The 15444-nt window shown below is 41.0% G+C and overlaps 1 protein-coding gene across 3 annotated transcripts in view; it reads right to left on the reverse strand.

Moving 5' to 3' along the window:
* Window positions 1–9413, reverse strand: part of raraa (retinoic acid receptor, alpha a) — a 152063-nt gene extending 142650 nt beyond the window's left edge. For all 3 annotated transcript variants that reach the window (XM_079659692.1, XM_079659690.1, XM_079659691.1), the window contains exon 1: window positions 9123–9413. The gene's annotated coding sequence lies outside the window, so the exon portion shown is untranslated. The remainder of the gene's footprint in view (window positions 1–9122) is intronic.
* Window positions 9414–15444: the final 6031 nt, after the last annotated feature.

Raw genomic sequence — 15444 nt, forward strand, 5'->3', positions numbered from 1 at the left:
TGAGCACTCACTGAAATATGTCTGTTCATGAAGTTGAACAATGCAATCTGGGAGTCAAAAGCCCCCTTATTCTGTCGCCCTTGATTGTGAAAAAAGAAAATCACGCTGTAGACGAAGACGTGATTGCTGCGGGGTCTTTTGCTAGCTACTACAAAAGTGTCCCAAGGGAAGCAGCATAAAACACTCAGTTTCCTTAACTTCTTTCATAATTTCATAAAACTGTTGATTGCGTGGATCTGTTTTTGTATTAACAGCATCTACGTATTGTACGGTGTCACCTAATATCCACAAGGTAACTAATAACAACACCAATAATCATTAGTATTAATATGCATGGCTATTGGTTTAAAAGGAAAATCAGTAATGCACTAATAGGTTGCACAGTTATTGATGTAGTTGTATTGATATTGAAGTTTTACTACATGATGGCCAGATGAAGCCTCATTCATTTTGGGTTTGATCTTTATTTTTGTTCAATAAAATACATAGCTAACAAGCTCAAGGGGTGTCACAGGCTGGATAGAGACCATCAAGGATATTTTAATGTATTATATAAAAATAAATATCTTTCCAACCCTTTTTTTTGTTTGTCATAAATCATTAAAGCAGTTCGTTAACGCCCAGTATTGCTTTGAAAGTACCGCAAGGCAGGAATTAACAGTAGCTAGTGTTTCCAATAAATGTCTATCCAACAGACAGCCGGCGTTGGCAAGCAAATCCAGTTTGAGTTAGAAAAAACAGGTTGTATTGCAAGTGCCAGTGTGCAGGTGAAAAAAACACATTTGAATTTTAACTACAGTATATTGTTTCTGCTGTGAATGACGAGATTATGTCTTGTCCTATCCAAATGTTCCTGCCTCATAAGATACACACTTGTTTATCTGCTAGTAACAAACACAAGTATATATGCAGGAATTATTAAAGGAACGCAATAATGCAGGCTGTGTTTTCGTGAGGCAAAGCAATTCAACATAACTTATTATGTAGGAAAGCACGTGTGGACCAAAATAAGCGATGTTATGAATGTGCAATGGGCCCCAAGTCGAGTAGGAAGTGACTAAGAAAACCAGAAAAGGCTGATGTATACAAATGAAAGGTTGTGCAGAAATGGCCTCTGAGAGGAGCCTCTGGAACACAGTCAACTCATTTCACACACGCAGGGCCTGGAAACAACACGCTTGGGGCTTCCACCTTCATTTAGATGAAAATGGACCTCCTCGAGAGCAAATAACGCCATTTTTAACGCCCCCCCCCCCTCACTACTAGTCGGCCTCCCATAATGTGCCCAGTCAATGGACTGTGGGTTTATTCAACTGCAGGCAGCCCACAGCACAGCCATAAATAATGTAGGGCAGCTCACATGAAACCCTAATCACCATTGTGCTGTCACCCAACAGAGAGGATTGCTTGTTTAATTTACTGCGCCGCATCTGTCTCAGTTCTGCCCAATTTAGTTTCACGATTTCAATGTGCAAGTACTCCAGGTATTTATCAATATGCTTTTCATCCAATGCCAAGAATCAATAAAAAAGGGTGTGTGTGTGTGTGTGTGTGTGTGTGTGTGTGTGTGTGTGTGTGTGTGTGTGTGTGTGTGTGTGTGTGTGTGTGTGTGTGTGTGTGTGTGTGTGTGTGTGTGTGTGTGTGTGTGTGTGTGTGTGTACACACAAACAAGAAAGCTGCAGCTTGTGAAACAACAAAGGCCATCAGCACTCAATAACCAGAGACTCATTATTGGCCATATACAACGCACTTCATTACATTACTATTCCATTAGCATGCAGTCATTTGCATATTCCAGTCACCCCTTCACAGAGGCTGTTGATCATAAATGGCAGCCATATGCTGCCTGGTGTGCCATATTACAGAATTATTACTGCGACACAAAAAGCCAAGAAAAATGGAAATCATGTTGACACAAAATGAAGTACAAAACCAATCAAAGAATCCGCGGTTATTGATGGTGTCTGACAGTCGCACGGACTGAATGAGTATCATTTACGAGCAACGACGAGAAAAGGATGCTGGGAGAATTTCTGAGATTCTTTACTCACTTATATATTCTGTATGAATATTATTGATATGTAAACTACCAAACGGTAGTATCTATTGCACGTCTGTCCGTCCTGGGAGAGGGATCCCTCCTCTGTTGCTCTCCCTGAGGCTTCTCCCATGTCCCCCTTTAAACTGTGGGTTTTCTCTGGAAGTTTTTCCTTGTGTGAGGGTCTAAGGATAGAGGGTGTCGTTTTTCTCATACTGATATTCTGAACAATCTGTGCTGTTGTATTTGCTGTAAAGTGTCTTTATTGTAGGGTATTTTTATTATATGTACAGCACTTTGGCTCGACCAAAAATAGTTTATAAATGTGCTATATAAATAAAACTTGATTTGATTTGATATCAAACAACACATTTAGCTTTTAAAGGAACAAAATGTGTAAGATATATTACTGTTTTATGAAAGTAAATGTAAATTAGTGTTGCACAATTAATCGTTTTGCAATATGAACTTTTGCAATATTCAAAACACACAAAGCCCAATATTTGTTGAAGGCTTAAACATGTGTTAAAATACCATTTAGAATAAAGAATTGTGGAAATATCCTAAAAAAAAAATCCTACTCTACAGACTTAGCTAAACGCAATTGTTTAGTACAAATCATCTTAAAAAGTCACACCATAATCATTTAATATAACTTTTTCAATTAAATGAGGATTGTGATTGAAAAATATCCATCCATCCATTTTTGTAATCATGTCGCAATCGCATTGCAAGTCAAAATAATCGCGATTAATATTTTTTTCACAATCGTGCAGGCCTGATGTAAATAACCAATAATCATCTTTTTCTGCATTGTTTTTGGGGTTATTTTTGTCTTTGCTTCCACTCCCTCCAGCTGTAACTCCTGTCATCTAACAGGCGCCGTACCGCAACATCCCAGCATGACAGATATACGGTGCGATGGCATTTCTGCACCGTGATGACATCCCATAGAGACGGAATAAATAGAAGAGGCTCACTAGCCACATAGATATGGCGTGCAGGGTAATAACAATGCAATGAGCCGGAATACTTGTGACCGGCTAGCTGCTGGAGCTAGGAAGTGTAGGTGTCATCTTTGTTCGGGACCATTATCTCTCCGCCGGGGTGTTCACTACTGCTCTGATAAATGTGGCCTTGCAACTGGAGCTAATGTGCAAGCAGCTGCAGCTAGAGCAGCTGGGTAATACACTGTCAACGGCCACACACGCCCACACAGGAGGCACAATGGAGGGGATTTGTTCCACTGAAATCAGTTTTAAGATGCTTTGGTTTGTGCAGTGCTTTGAAACTGGACTCTGCACAGGACTATCACGTGTTGTGTTTCCTACAGCGGACTGGGAATTACACAGGAGCTGTCTGCTGTTTTAATTAGGAAGAGGAGGAGGAGGAGGAGGATGATCTGTTGTGATGAAGTGCAGTCCAGCTTATGAGTAACCACAACAGTGTGAAGATATTTAGTTGTAACCTGAGGCATGTTTGGAAGCAAAAACACCAGTTTTTATCCTTATAGCTGAATATCTTTAGGTTTTGGACGCACAAAACAGGACATTTGAAGACTTGAACTCGTGGAAAATGGGGTGGAAATGTTGTTGTTCTTTAATGCCATTTTTTTAACACAACAAATCGCAGAATAAATGGAAAATTATAAACAGATAAAAGGAAAGAATTGTTACTTGCATGGAAAAATGTGGAGCCATTCAGATTGCTGTGTCTAATCTTTCTGTAAATATGAAAATTAAAGGGTTTTCTTTCCTCTGGAGAACCAAGTAAATAGACTTAGTATGTCCTAACTGAATACAGACATGGACTTGGCACAGAGCGCTACTGGTAATATCGAAGAGCGCTTAAGGACAGACTGGTCAGACATGTGTGTAAGCGACACCAGCTCTCTGGCTAGCTGTCAGACTCATGGCAGCAGAGGGTTAACTTGGCAGCTCAGCTGTACAGTGCGGCTCTAAAAGTAATATTAACAGCATGTCCCTCAGTGCAGACTGACTGAGAGAGCAACAGGAAAAAAGGAGGACGGAGAGAAAAGGAGAGCTGGAGAAAAAAAGCAAAGGGGTGGGGTGTGCGAATCCAATCTCCAGTGACAGCGCTCTCAGATCACTGTTTCAATGAAAGAACATATCATCTGTCAAAGTTAATGGCAGTGTCCGGGGGAAAATGAAGGAAAATAGAAGGAGACCATTCATTAAGAAGGTGGAGGGAAGGGGGGGTGTCCAAGCTCCACTGTCTCCCCGGGAAAATAAATATATACACAAGCCATTATTTGTGTGTTTACAAGGTGGCACTGCAGCCGCGATCAAGGGCCGGTTCTCATGCTACAGAGATAATATTAGCCCAGACGCCTGAATCCGTGGACTCGAGGACAGAGCAATCACCAGGAATGAAGAGGTTGTCGGCCTGGCAGGCTAGCTAACAGCCTGTCTCTCACTCAGAGCTGTGGATGTACTCAGTGGAAGCAATTGATACCATTGTTTTATGGAGAGGAGGCTGGAGTGGGATTAAGGACCGACAATAGGGCTCTTTCTCTGTAAATGTCAGCCGTCACGCCGAGGGACTGTCCGACTGGGCAGAGACACTTTTTAAAAAAAAGCCAAGGTAGAAAATTAGTGTGGAAAATAGTATGAAACCCTCTGACGCGGGCAATGAAACAGTGTGACATGGGCCAGAACATTCCCGTGCCAAATGGTCGAAATGCAATCTCAAACATGGGGCTCTGGGAAACTTTACAATGCCGATCATGTGAGATCCCACCAAGCAGAAACACAAGGCCTTCAATTTATCGTTTTTTCCCGGATCTGTTTGTCTTAAAGAAAAAAATCAGTACAACTCCGCAGATATATGTGTCAATGATTTCAAGGTCTAGCTTGAAACACATTCCAAATCAATAACCAGGATAATAGGTTATATGGGTCTCAGCCTCATTACGAAAAAAGGAGACAAACGTGGCCTAAATCTTCAGGCAAATTAACATAGTGAGGAACCTAAAATACCACAACCGATGATCCATTCTGGGCCATTTTATTATGAGACTACACAACGGAGAGATACAAAGTTATCTCTCTGAGTGCTTTGATAACCCCGCTGGCCTTGGACCTCTTTGAAAATCTCACTCTGAAGGTTTGAGGTGAATATAAAGTGTGAGTTGAAGTGAGGTACCCTGCCGCTTTAAGACTGGGATGAAACCGAGTTATTCTACCGCTCTGACCTAATTGCTCTCTCGCTCTCCCGACATGAACACTGGGAGCTGTGCACTCTGACACGTAAAGATTATTTAATACCATCAAAGCCATAAAAGAGGAATAAAAGGCGGCAGTGAGAAAGAGGGGGGTAGTTAACCAGTGGCAGGCTGGTAGGGCTGGGGTGTCCATAGAGTGATGAGGAGAGCAGCAGAGAGAGTATCAGTATGCAAAGCGGGCCTGCGTTACTGCCGCCGGCCGACGTGAGCGGAGCTCCATCATCCCAACATCACAGCGGCTCCACAACTCCCCCTCCAAAAAAAAAAATCCCACTTGGCTCCGGCTACACTCTCCCGGTATCAGCTCCCACCCTTCTTCTCTCATGCCTTTTTCCCACACTCGCCCAAGTCCCTAAGGCAGGGACTACGTCATCGGGCACCACTGCCAAACCACTGTAATATACCGTTTTCTTTCTACTTATTCAGACACAGTTGTAGGGCTCTTTCATTAAGGTCAGGCTGGTTTTATTTGTGTAAAAGTACATTGCTTGGTTCCACTGAATTCCATTTGTAGACTGTTTTTCTACGAGGCCAAAGATTGACAAACTATTGGCAAATCAAAGTCAGAATCAAGTTTATTGCCAGGTTTACACATACAAGAAATGTGCTTTGGCGTCTGGCGTTGGAAACATAAACCATCTAAGGAAATAAATTGTAAGCGTAGGTCAAAAAATATAACGATAATAAAAATAAACTATTTTTAAGAAACTATTTATCATCAAAAAAGAATAAAGACAAATATTTACACCAAATGTTTATTTAAATATACAAAAGAACCTAAGAAAACCTATGACAATGAATCTATGACACACTACAGTGTATTATATTTTTAAGTGGAGATCAGCAAATCACATCATAAAAGCTATTCCACCGGAAAGCAAAACGCTAATTCTGCAGTGTGGTTTTTCTCTTTAAGAACTTCCTGAGCTACTGGCAGGCAGAATCTGACAGGGTGTGTGGGTGGGACTGGGTACCGGTGTTTACCGTTAAGCGAGCACTGGGTGACATCTCCAGGGTGCCCTGCCATTGTGGGGAGCATGTCTCATCTGTCAGTGCCTGATGAGTTTGTGCTGCACAGCCTCATGAGTCAGCCGTGTGGGTCTACAACAGGGAGCCGCCTGCTGCTGCTAAGGGCCAGGCTGTGTGTAGACCACCACACACCAAAACCACCTGACACACACTGAGGGGCTTCTCAGGGCAAGTGAGGTCAAGCGCCAAAAAACAGGAGAAGCTTGCTAAATCTGACATGTAAATCTAACATGTTATTCGTGAAGGGTGATATCTTGTGACCGAGATCAAAACGATTTTGCATGATCAACAATGTGGTGACCTACTGAGCTGAATGGATGACACCTGGCTGTAATCCGAGAACGGGATAAACACTGCGCCCGCTTTTTTTATTTGCCATTCAATATGAAAAAAAGGTCACTTACAACATCTACATTCAACATACAAAGCAGAGGCTCGCTTTAAGCATGGCCGTATAAAATAAATCATTTGGAGTAATTTAATGAATACATAAAAAAACAGAAGAGGGGTCATTCTTGCCAAATGTCATGTTAGTAATGATTTTAAATACAAAAAATGTAACTTAGTAACATAACAAAATAGAATTAAAAAGATGATCGTGTTCTCTACCTTTCACATTGAGTAATTTTTCCATAAGAATTTATTATTTTTGAATCTCTAAGCATTTTTTAAGGAAATACTTACTACCACAACATGCCCAGCTCTGCCTGAATGGGTGCTATGTTTCAGTTTAATTAACTAAGACCTTCTTTTTTTCTTTTCAAAAGGTCCATATTTGAAATATTTGGATTTTATGAAAACCACCCAGAGCGGAACCAGCCGGCAGATTGACCTGCCAGTGCCAAGTATTCTCCACACAAATGTATCTTTGTGAACAAATTCCTCATCACCTTTTATAACCAAGTCATTTGTTCCACATGTGATGAGAAAAACAACATTAATAAATGTGACAGAGCTAGGAGCCATTGACTCACTACTACTGTGTTTTTTTGAAGAACAAAGAGTGAGAAAAAAAGTCATTTCCAGTGTCATTCACACTTGACTCTACAATCTGCAGAGGAAGGAAAGGACGTTGGGAGGGAATGGGGGATGTGAGAGGGCAAAGCAAATGTGCCACTGCCACCACGATGATGACGATGACACATTTAGTGCCATTCGAGGCTGAGGCGTGCGAGACCTCAAACTGGCACAGCTCACACACAAGGAGAATACCTACTTCCCGTTGACGACTGTCGGGGAGGGTTGACAGTCTCACAAAGAAACTGTGCTGCGTATCAGAACACCGCTGCATTTTGAAAAAGACGTTTAATTGCTTGGTTATTCTGTTTGGTTGCAGGAAAGGATGCCAAATCATTTCTGTTTTAGTAGGAGCAGCATGATAAAAAAAAACATGTGACTTAAACATTTACGTTATCAAAAATCTCTAAACTTCAATAATAATCATATGTGACAGTTCAGAGGGCAGGGTAACAATCTTTCCCTGAGTTTAAGATTGATCAATTTGCCAACGGCGGTGGCACAACATTTAACTGTGAATCACACTAAGAGGAGGTGACCCACAGACACACCAAATTTCCCGCTGAGTGACTGGTCCTCTAATGCATCTTGCTCTAAATTTCACAGGTTGTCCCAGGAAAGTGCAATTTGTTCTCCAAGCCTCACCCCACAACAACAAAAAAGTCGGTAAACACTGCCATGTCTGCAGCCAGTACTATATAAGTTGAGTGAGCCATTCTAAAATCAGTAGTAGTGCCATCAAATATCATTCAACAAATCATCCTGTGCTAAATGCATAAAGTGCACAAATTTATAAGATTACTTAAATAAAATGGAAAGATCTAGAAAGTGCTCATTACAGCTGTAAATTAGGGGTAATGCACAATGTACATTTTACTCGATAACTGATGATTTTCTGATGCTGCAGACAGGGTATGTAACTCCCATATTACAACAAGAGTCCTGACATTCAATTTGCCAAGATCCAGACATGTCAAATTAACACATTATCTTGACAGGTGTTAATCAGGGGTGTGAACAAATTGGTGCCACATATCCGTCAGTTTCCAGTGTTGCTTTAAGGCTCTATTTTCAGAAGAATGCATGTATATTTTTGGGTCATCAAGTTTGCAGCTCAGTATTAGAGCACAGCAGAAGAATGCAGGCTGTGAGCTGTGCATCCACACAGAGGAGAGGAAGCTCCTGGTATGATCCTTGATTAAGCTATGCACTCAGGCAAAGTTCACCTACAGCATAAAGTACACCACAAATAAGCAAAATAGATGCAAACGTGCAAAAACACGACGCCAAAAATACATTTTTCTCCACATTCCGCTGTCCTGACGCTGCAAAAACAAACAAGTGGGTGCAGACGCTCAGCACTGCATGTTTTTAACTCTTTTTAAACACTTTTTTTGAAATGCCAAGCTACACAGTCGTCCTTTTGGCTCTTTTAATTGACAAGAGGAAACTGTCAGCGGTATAAAAAAAAACGACCCTGCATTTACAAGCTATTGAGGAGCAGAGGAGCGTTAGCTGTGCATGCTAGCCGCCCAGTCGTATCAGCTGAATATACTCTTTTAAACACAATTAGCTTTCTTTTGTTGTGTTGGCCAAAAATTAGCAACTTGACAGGAGTTATGCAGTCCGTTTTCTGACAATGAACAGCGTTAAAAGAAAAATACCCTGGTGCACAATATCACTGTCTCCATGCATGGCGCATTCAAAGCCCCCCAGGTGAAACACGGCTCCCTCCTATAGAGGCTGACACCGCATGCTGTCAGATGTTGACAAGCTGTCAATGGATGTTAATACCTGGGACCTGTTGACTCCTCCTCCCGGTCCCCTCGGGCTGCTGCTGGAAGTTCCCCCGCGTTTCTCCGCGGTGGTACTCTCTATAAAGTTTTCTTCCGGCTCTCAAAATCTGCAAAACAGTGGCTCTCAGGGGTCCCCGGGTGTCATAAACCCCCGAAATGGACAAAAACCGCGCGGTGCGGAAAGAGACGGAGAGCCGCTTTTCAGAGAGAGGACAAGTTTGGCACGGCTCGCGCGGAGGCAACCATTGCAGTCACGTTCTCCGGCTGTGAAATCCAACACTGACTCTGACCCCGCCCCTTTGCTTTTCACTGGGCCAGTCCTCAAAAAGTGCTCCCTCCAGATGTGCTGAAACCATGTGAGGCAACAAGAAAAGTACAGTATTCTTTTAGTTGCATTTTTTCATCCTTTCTTTCTTTTTTTGCTCATAGCTTCTTTATGCTTCGCCAAACTGAACAAACTCTCTTTTCTATTTTCAATCCAGCAGCCGTGATGGATAATATAAAAGAACATAAGCACTGTACAATTTTGAGGCACTCCACTACATTTCCAAAGCCAATATTGTACTTTGTACAGCTCTACATTTATTTGACAGCCTTTGTTACTAGTACTATACCAAATATAGATTATTTGTGCTTTACCAAAATGCAAAAACTCTCAGCAGCCGAGATCAGTGATGGATAGTTACAAAGTAGCTACATTTACTCAAATACTGTACTTTTATTGACAGCTTTTGTTGCTAGTTATTTTTAGGTTTATACTATTAGCTTATACAAAATCTAAATCAATAATTAAATACACTTTGAAATATATGTATAGGTTGAGATATCCAGCAGCAGTATATATAGTTATTCCAATTAGCTGTACATTTACCAGTTGTGATAAAAACACATGAATAATCATAATAGTTACCCAGAAACTCAATATAAGATTCTGAAAAAGGCCATTACGCATAAGGAGTACTTTAAGTATATTTTGATGGCAATACTTTTATACTTTTACTTAAGTAAGATTTTTTATGTAGGACTTCTACCTATAATAACGTACTTTTAAAATGTAGGATTGCCACTTTTACTTAAAGGGGACCTATCATGCAAAATGCACTTTTTTACATAAATATGTGCCCCCGGTGTGTCGGGGAACTCACGAAATCCGCGTTTCTCTAACAGGGCTACAAAAGAGGGGTATGAGCAGTATGAGGCATGGCTCCACCGGGTGATCTGTTTGGTATTTTAAGCAAAAAACTTCACATGTTTTGTATAGCTATGGCCCTACAATATATGTTTCCAATATAGCATAATAGGTCCACTTTAAGTAACACGTCTGAGTACCTCTTCCACCTCTGGCCAAGACTAAAGAGAGTTTATTGAGTTGTAAAATAACTATACTTAACCTCTAATGTAAGGTCAAAGTCAATGGGCTCCCCAGTGTATGTGTGATTATGTAACTTTTGATTTTTTAAAAGCTATGCATCCAAACTCAAGCTTGCAACAGAGAGTGTAACAAAGCCAAAGCTATTAAAATAATCATTTTACAAAAGCCTCAAGATATGGAGTTTTGGCATGACATAGATACAAAAATGACTTTACTTTTGCAGAAAATATAATAAAATAACAATGCATTCATTATTTAACCACGGTGAGTAACATCTACATACACAAACTTAAATGCCTCGAAAAAAATGACATCTTACATAAATCATGATGTTTCCTTTATCTACCTTTTTCTACGTTGTCATTCCTTAAAAGCTTATATCAACTTATAAAATGTCAACTCTTTATCATCGCTGTGAGACACCAGAAAACTGGAAAAATAATTCAGATTTCATTATGTATCATTTGTATAACATTTTAAACGATCTGGCTTTTCCTGCAAAGCGTGACTCGGTTTCTTCCCTGCTGAGAACACCATTAAAGGCTCTAAAATATCTTCCATCACAGATTGTGCTGTACCCTTTGTCACAGTACATTTGGGCAGGCTGCTCCTTCCGTTAAACCCTGCACTCAGAGGAAGCTGCCAATTCACATCAAGAGCAAAAAACAAATTATACATTAGTCTTGCAGCAACCCAACAATGTGTTGCATTTATAATCTGCATTTATACTAAACTCTTTTTGATTGTGATATTTGAAATGCTTCTATAATTTACATTTTATTCATGTGCAATATGTTAAATGAGATTTACTGTTGTGCATGTCTCGTTTTGTGAGAAATGTCATAAATGTGGATGTTTTTAATTGCGAATGAGAAACAAATGCATGTGAAAAAGGAAGATAGGCTAGCTCACAGAAAATAGTTTCTGTAATATGTAATCAGTTACTTAAAGGTGACCTATCATGCAAAATGTACTTTTGTACGTCTTGCCTACATGAATATGTGTCCCCGGTGTTCCAGGGAACTCACCAAGTGTCAGAAAACACAACCCTCTCTATTTTCCTCCATACCCAAATCTCTTAAAAAGGGGCTGCAACGGATCTGATACAGACTGATCCAGATTTGAACACTTCTCTGACGTCACAGAAGTGGCGCTACGGCTATTGGGCCAACTCCACCAATCAGGAGGAGACAGCCACGGACATTGCCGTTCGAAAGCGCTGGAGACGCTGTAGTACATATGCCAGGCCTGTAGATGGTGCTGTTCTCACAGAATCAGCCCATGCAAAGACAGTGTTAAATTGAGCGAAATGAGGAATGGCTAAAATGCATGATCTGTTTGGTATTTTGAAAAATAAAAAGTATAAATATGCCTTATATAGGCATGGTCCTACACTATATTATTCAAATATAGCATGATAGGTCCACTTTAATTATTATAATATTTTGTATTATTGTTTAACAAGTCACATGTTTTGTGTGCACAATTATACCCATCGAGCTATATATTTTCTTCTCAATCAATTATAAACTGGTTGTGTTTTTGCCAATTACTCACTAGCAGCTAAAAACATATTAATAATTAATAATTTCATGTATTTCTATTGTACATTAAACCCCCTTTATATATTTACAGCACTGATGAGACAAATGGTCAATTCCAGTCAGCTAAAGTTTTGGTAATGTGTATGTTGTCCTTTTTTTCCCAGTGTATTTTCTATAAGAATAATTGGTGAATCAAAAATGTCAACAATAGTTTGATAATACTATATAATAGTTGTTAGACCTATGTGTTTGCTTGCGAAGGAGTTGAGTAAAGGTAGCTCAGGTTCTCTCCTGTCTCTCAGATATGACTGCAACACTCAATAGCTTTCCGCCCCAGAAAACAAAGTTTTGCGGCAGGTGTTAAAATGTGACACCCATTGTCCCATATGATCGGACAAAACGCCACCAGATAGCTTGTGACATACTTTGCCTCGTCGTTTACCTTCTCAGTTGCTTTTCATCTTTCCCTGGGAGCGCTGACACCGCTACAGAGGGAGTGCGGGCGACAGTATCCTCCTTGTTTCCCCTGTTGCCTTTAAGGCCCTCTTACACAAAAGCTCCGAGTGGCACTAAGCTGTGTCAGTTGTCACACATCACCACACAAGTGAGGAATGCAGTGCTGGGGGTGGTTGGTTGTGACATGGGACACACAGGCATGCGAGTAACCATGGACTGAGGGAGTTGTCAAATGCTAAATGTATGTAGTGGTGGAAGTAGCTGCTGTCATAACAGCGTAGTTGCAAAGGAGGAACTGTCTTATTTCCTTGCATTCTGACAGGTGGACCTGGGGCCCAGCATGCGTGAGTAGCATGTGTTCAGATGGGCTCGCCCGCTTTTACTAAACTACAGCATGGGGATTTGTATTTGCAGCGTTTTTGTTTCCTCTACATATCTTTAGGTTGAATAGTAGGACCTTGGGGGTCTCCTCCGCCCAGCTGCATCCTCCACTTGTAGCACACTGGAAGTAACTGGAGTTGAATCTTAATGGCTTACCGTCCTTGTGAAGCTCCCCGCTACTTTGAGATACAGACTGCATTTCAACATGTACTGTACAGCCATGAAGACATGTCAAGCATAGTTAAAAGCCGTGTGATGCATGTTTCATTTCATGCTTTACATAACCTAACTGCATGCAAGCAAACCTCCAGAATGACAGGCTCAAGTCATTCGTTTTGTGTCTGGCTGTACAGAGACAGAAAATCTGAATTTGGGCATGCTTCGAAGATCCAAGATTGTTAATGCTGCCCTTAAACTATGTAGACTAGACAGACATTGACATGAAGGATTCTGTACAGCCATACATAATGTAGGCTTCTGATTTAGGTTAGTGGAACACTTACTGGTTAGTAATCTTTCTTTTCAATTTGAGATAGCATTCATTACTTCAGTAGTTCCCAAGCTGAGGGCCAGAATCCCTCAAGGGGCCAGACAATCCCAAGTTGATTAACAGAGGATAGGAAAACAAACAAAACTGTACAGACTACATAAAATCCTGCTTATTTTCCAGACTATCCTTTAATGTTAGCTTTTTTATGTTCATGGAGAGTAAGATAATTTGACCTTTAACCATTTAGTCCTCAGAAAAATATCCAAATAAAGTAAGGAAAATAAAATGGTGATGGGTCACTGGTACATCTGCTTGGTTTTAAAGGAATCGTTGGATGAAAAAATTGAAATCACTCTTATCTCTGTACGTTAGGATTAAATATTAAACCATTGCTAACAGCCGATTAGCATAGCTTAAAGTTTGTAAACATAGGTAGTTTGGCTCTGACATAATCCAACTACTAGTACCTCTAAAGCTAACTTATTGCAGGACTATGTCTTAAAGCCTAGAGAATTTTGAATGTATTTTCCACTGGAGCTTGTAAGCGATCAGACTAACTGTTTATCCCCCTTCCCTGAACTATTGCTAGGCTAACCGTTACTTTCAGCAAGGCAGTGAATAAGCCCATTTAAAAAATAACGTTTTTATTCCTGTAATAAGTCATCAAAACAAAACTGTAACTACCTAACATGGACAAAGTCTTTGCAGAAGGTCATTGTTACAGGACCGTAGTTTAACGTTTCTCTCATGTTTTTATTTTTACAAGGCACCTAGTCAGCCCCTTAGCAGGTGCTATGTTTCCGCCTCGAAACGCTGTGTGCTTATTTACTGTCCCTTGAAAATCCAGCGCTATTTCCAAAGTGGCGGTAACATTAGCCAGCCTGATCGATGCCTTCACCTCGAGCTAGGGGCCACATATCATGGCCTGGTTCACAGAGAAAAAGAGAGGGTGGCTCCACGTGTCGCCCACACCCAACAGAAACATTTCCAGCACCCAAAATGTCATTGGACAATTACAGTCAGGCGTCTTAGACATTGATGCAACATGAGAGCCCAGGGTCTGACGTCAGAGGGGCTGGTAAGCTTTCTTGGTATATACATTCAGATCTGAGAAACCATGAAGGTGCCAAGCCTTGTTGGTCAATCACCATCCACAGTCCTTTGGCTTTTAATTTGTCCAGCCTGCTGTTGCCTTCTTGAAAACACATATTTATTTGGATTTCCCAGCAGCCAACCATTCATCACTATGCAACTCCCCTTTATTAGCTTGTCATCCACAGTGCAGGGTAATGTTGAAACCACAAAGCAGCCAGCATAGCACTTCAAGGCAAGGATGAAGGTTAGACTCTCGGGCTAAATAAGAGTCTTGTTTAGCATATCAACATAAAATGAAGATCACACAACGGAGGCTTAAAGAAAGCTTCCTTGCCAGTAGCAAAATGTGCCGCCCTTGTCTGTAAGTTTGTCTGGGCAGGCGTGCTGAAAAGCCACATAGCTAACCCCATTGGTTCACTTCATGGCGCTAGGTTGTGAAGAATAAAGAAGAAATGAGTGTGAGGAAAAAAAACAGTGCAGATGAGATTGTATCAGCCGCATGGAAACAGTTAGCCAAGCACCAAAGCTTCCTTTGAACTGCGAACGGCTGTTAAGAAACAGCTTCCACTCACATTCAAATAACATGCCACCAACATGCAAGAGGACACAGTAATTTCCACACAACCACCACCTGCGCCGCCACACACAGGGATAGCCACCCGCGTCCCATATGCCTAATCTCACCTGCAAGAGAGAAAACTCATTATACAATTTAATTTCTCTTTCTCCTTTTTTCCCCTTCTGGCAAAAAAAAAAGATGATTTTTCAAACCTCTGACAGCCGAGCCTTTCGCAGGATTCAGTCCATCTGAAAACATGTGGTAAGCCTAGTGGAATGTTTCAAATGACTCCCAGATGTGGGCCGCAGACAGGTTTAACCCATTCTCTTCCCACTCAGCGGCAGGGAGGAGGTATAAAGGAGGCCTCGCCGGGAGAAAGTCTGAGCAATATCAAAAAACGCTTATCCCTCTCCGTCAATTTTT

This window comes from Notothenia rossii, assembly GCF_949606895.1.
Source record: "Notothenia rossii genome assembly, chromosome: 11".
In the NCBI taxonomy this organism is placed as follows: Eukaryota; Metazoa; Chordata; class Actinopteri; order Perciformes; family Nototheniidae; genus Notothenia; species Notothenia rossii.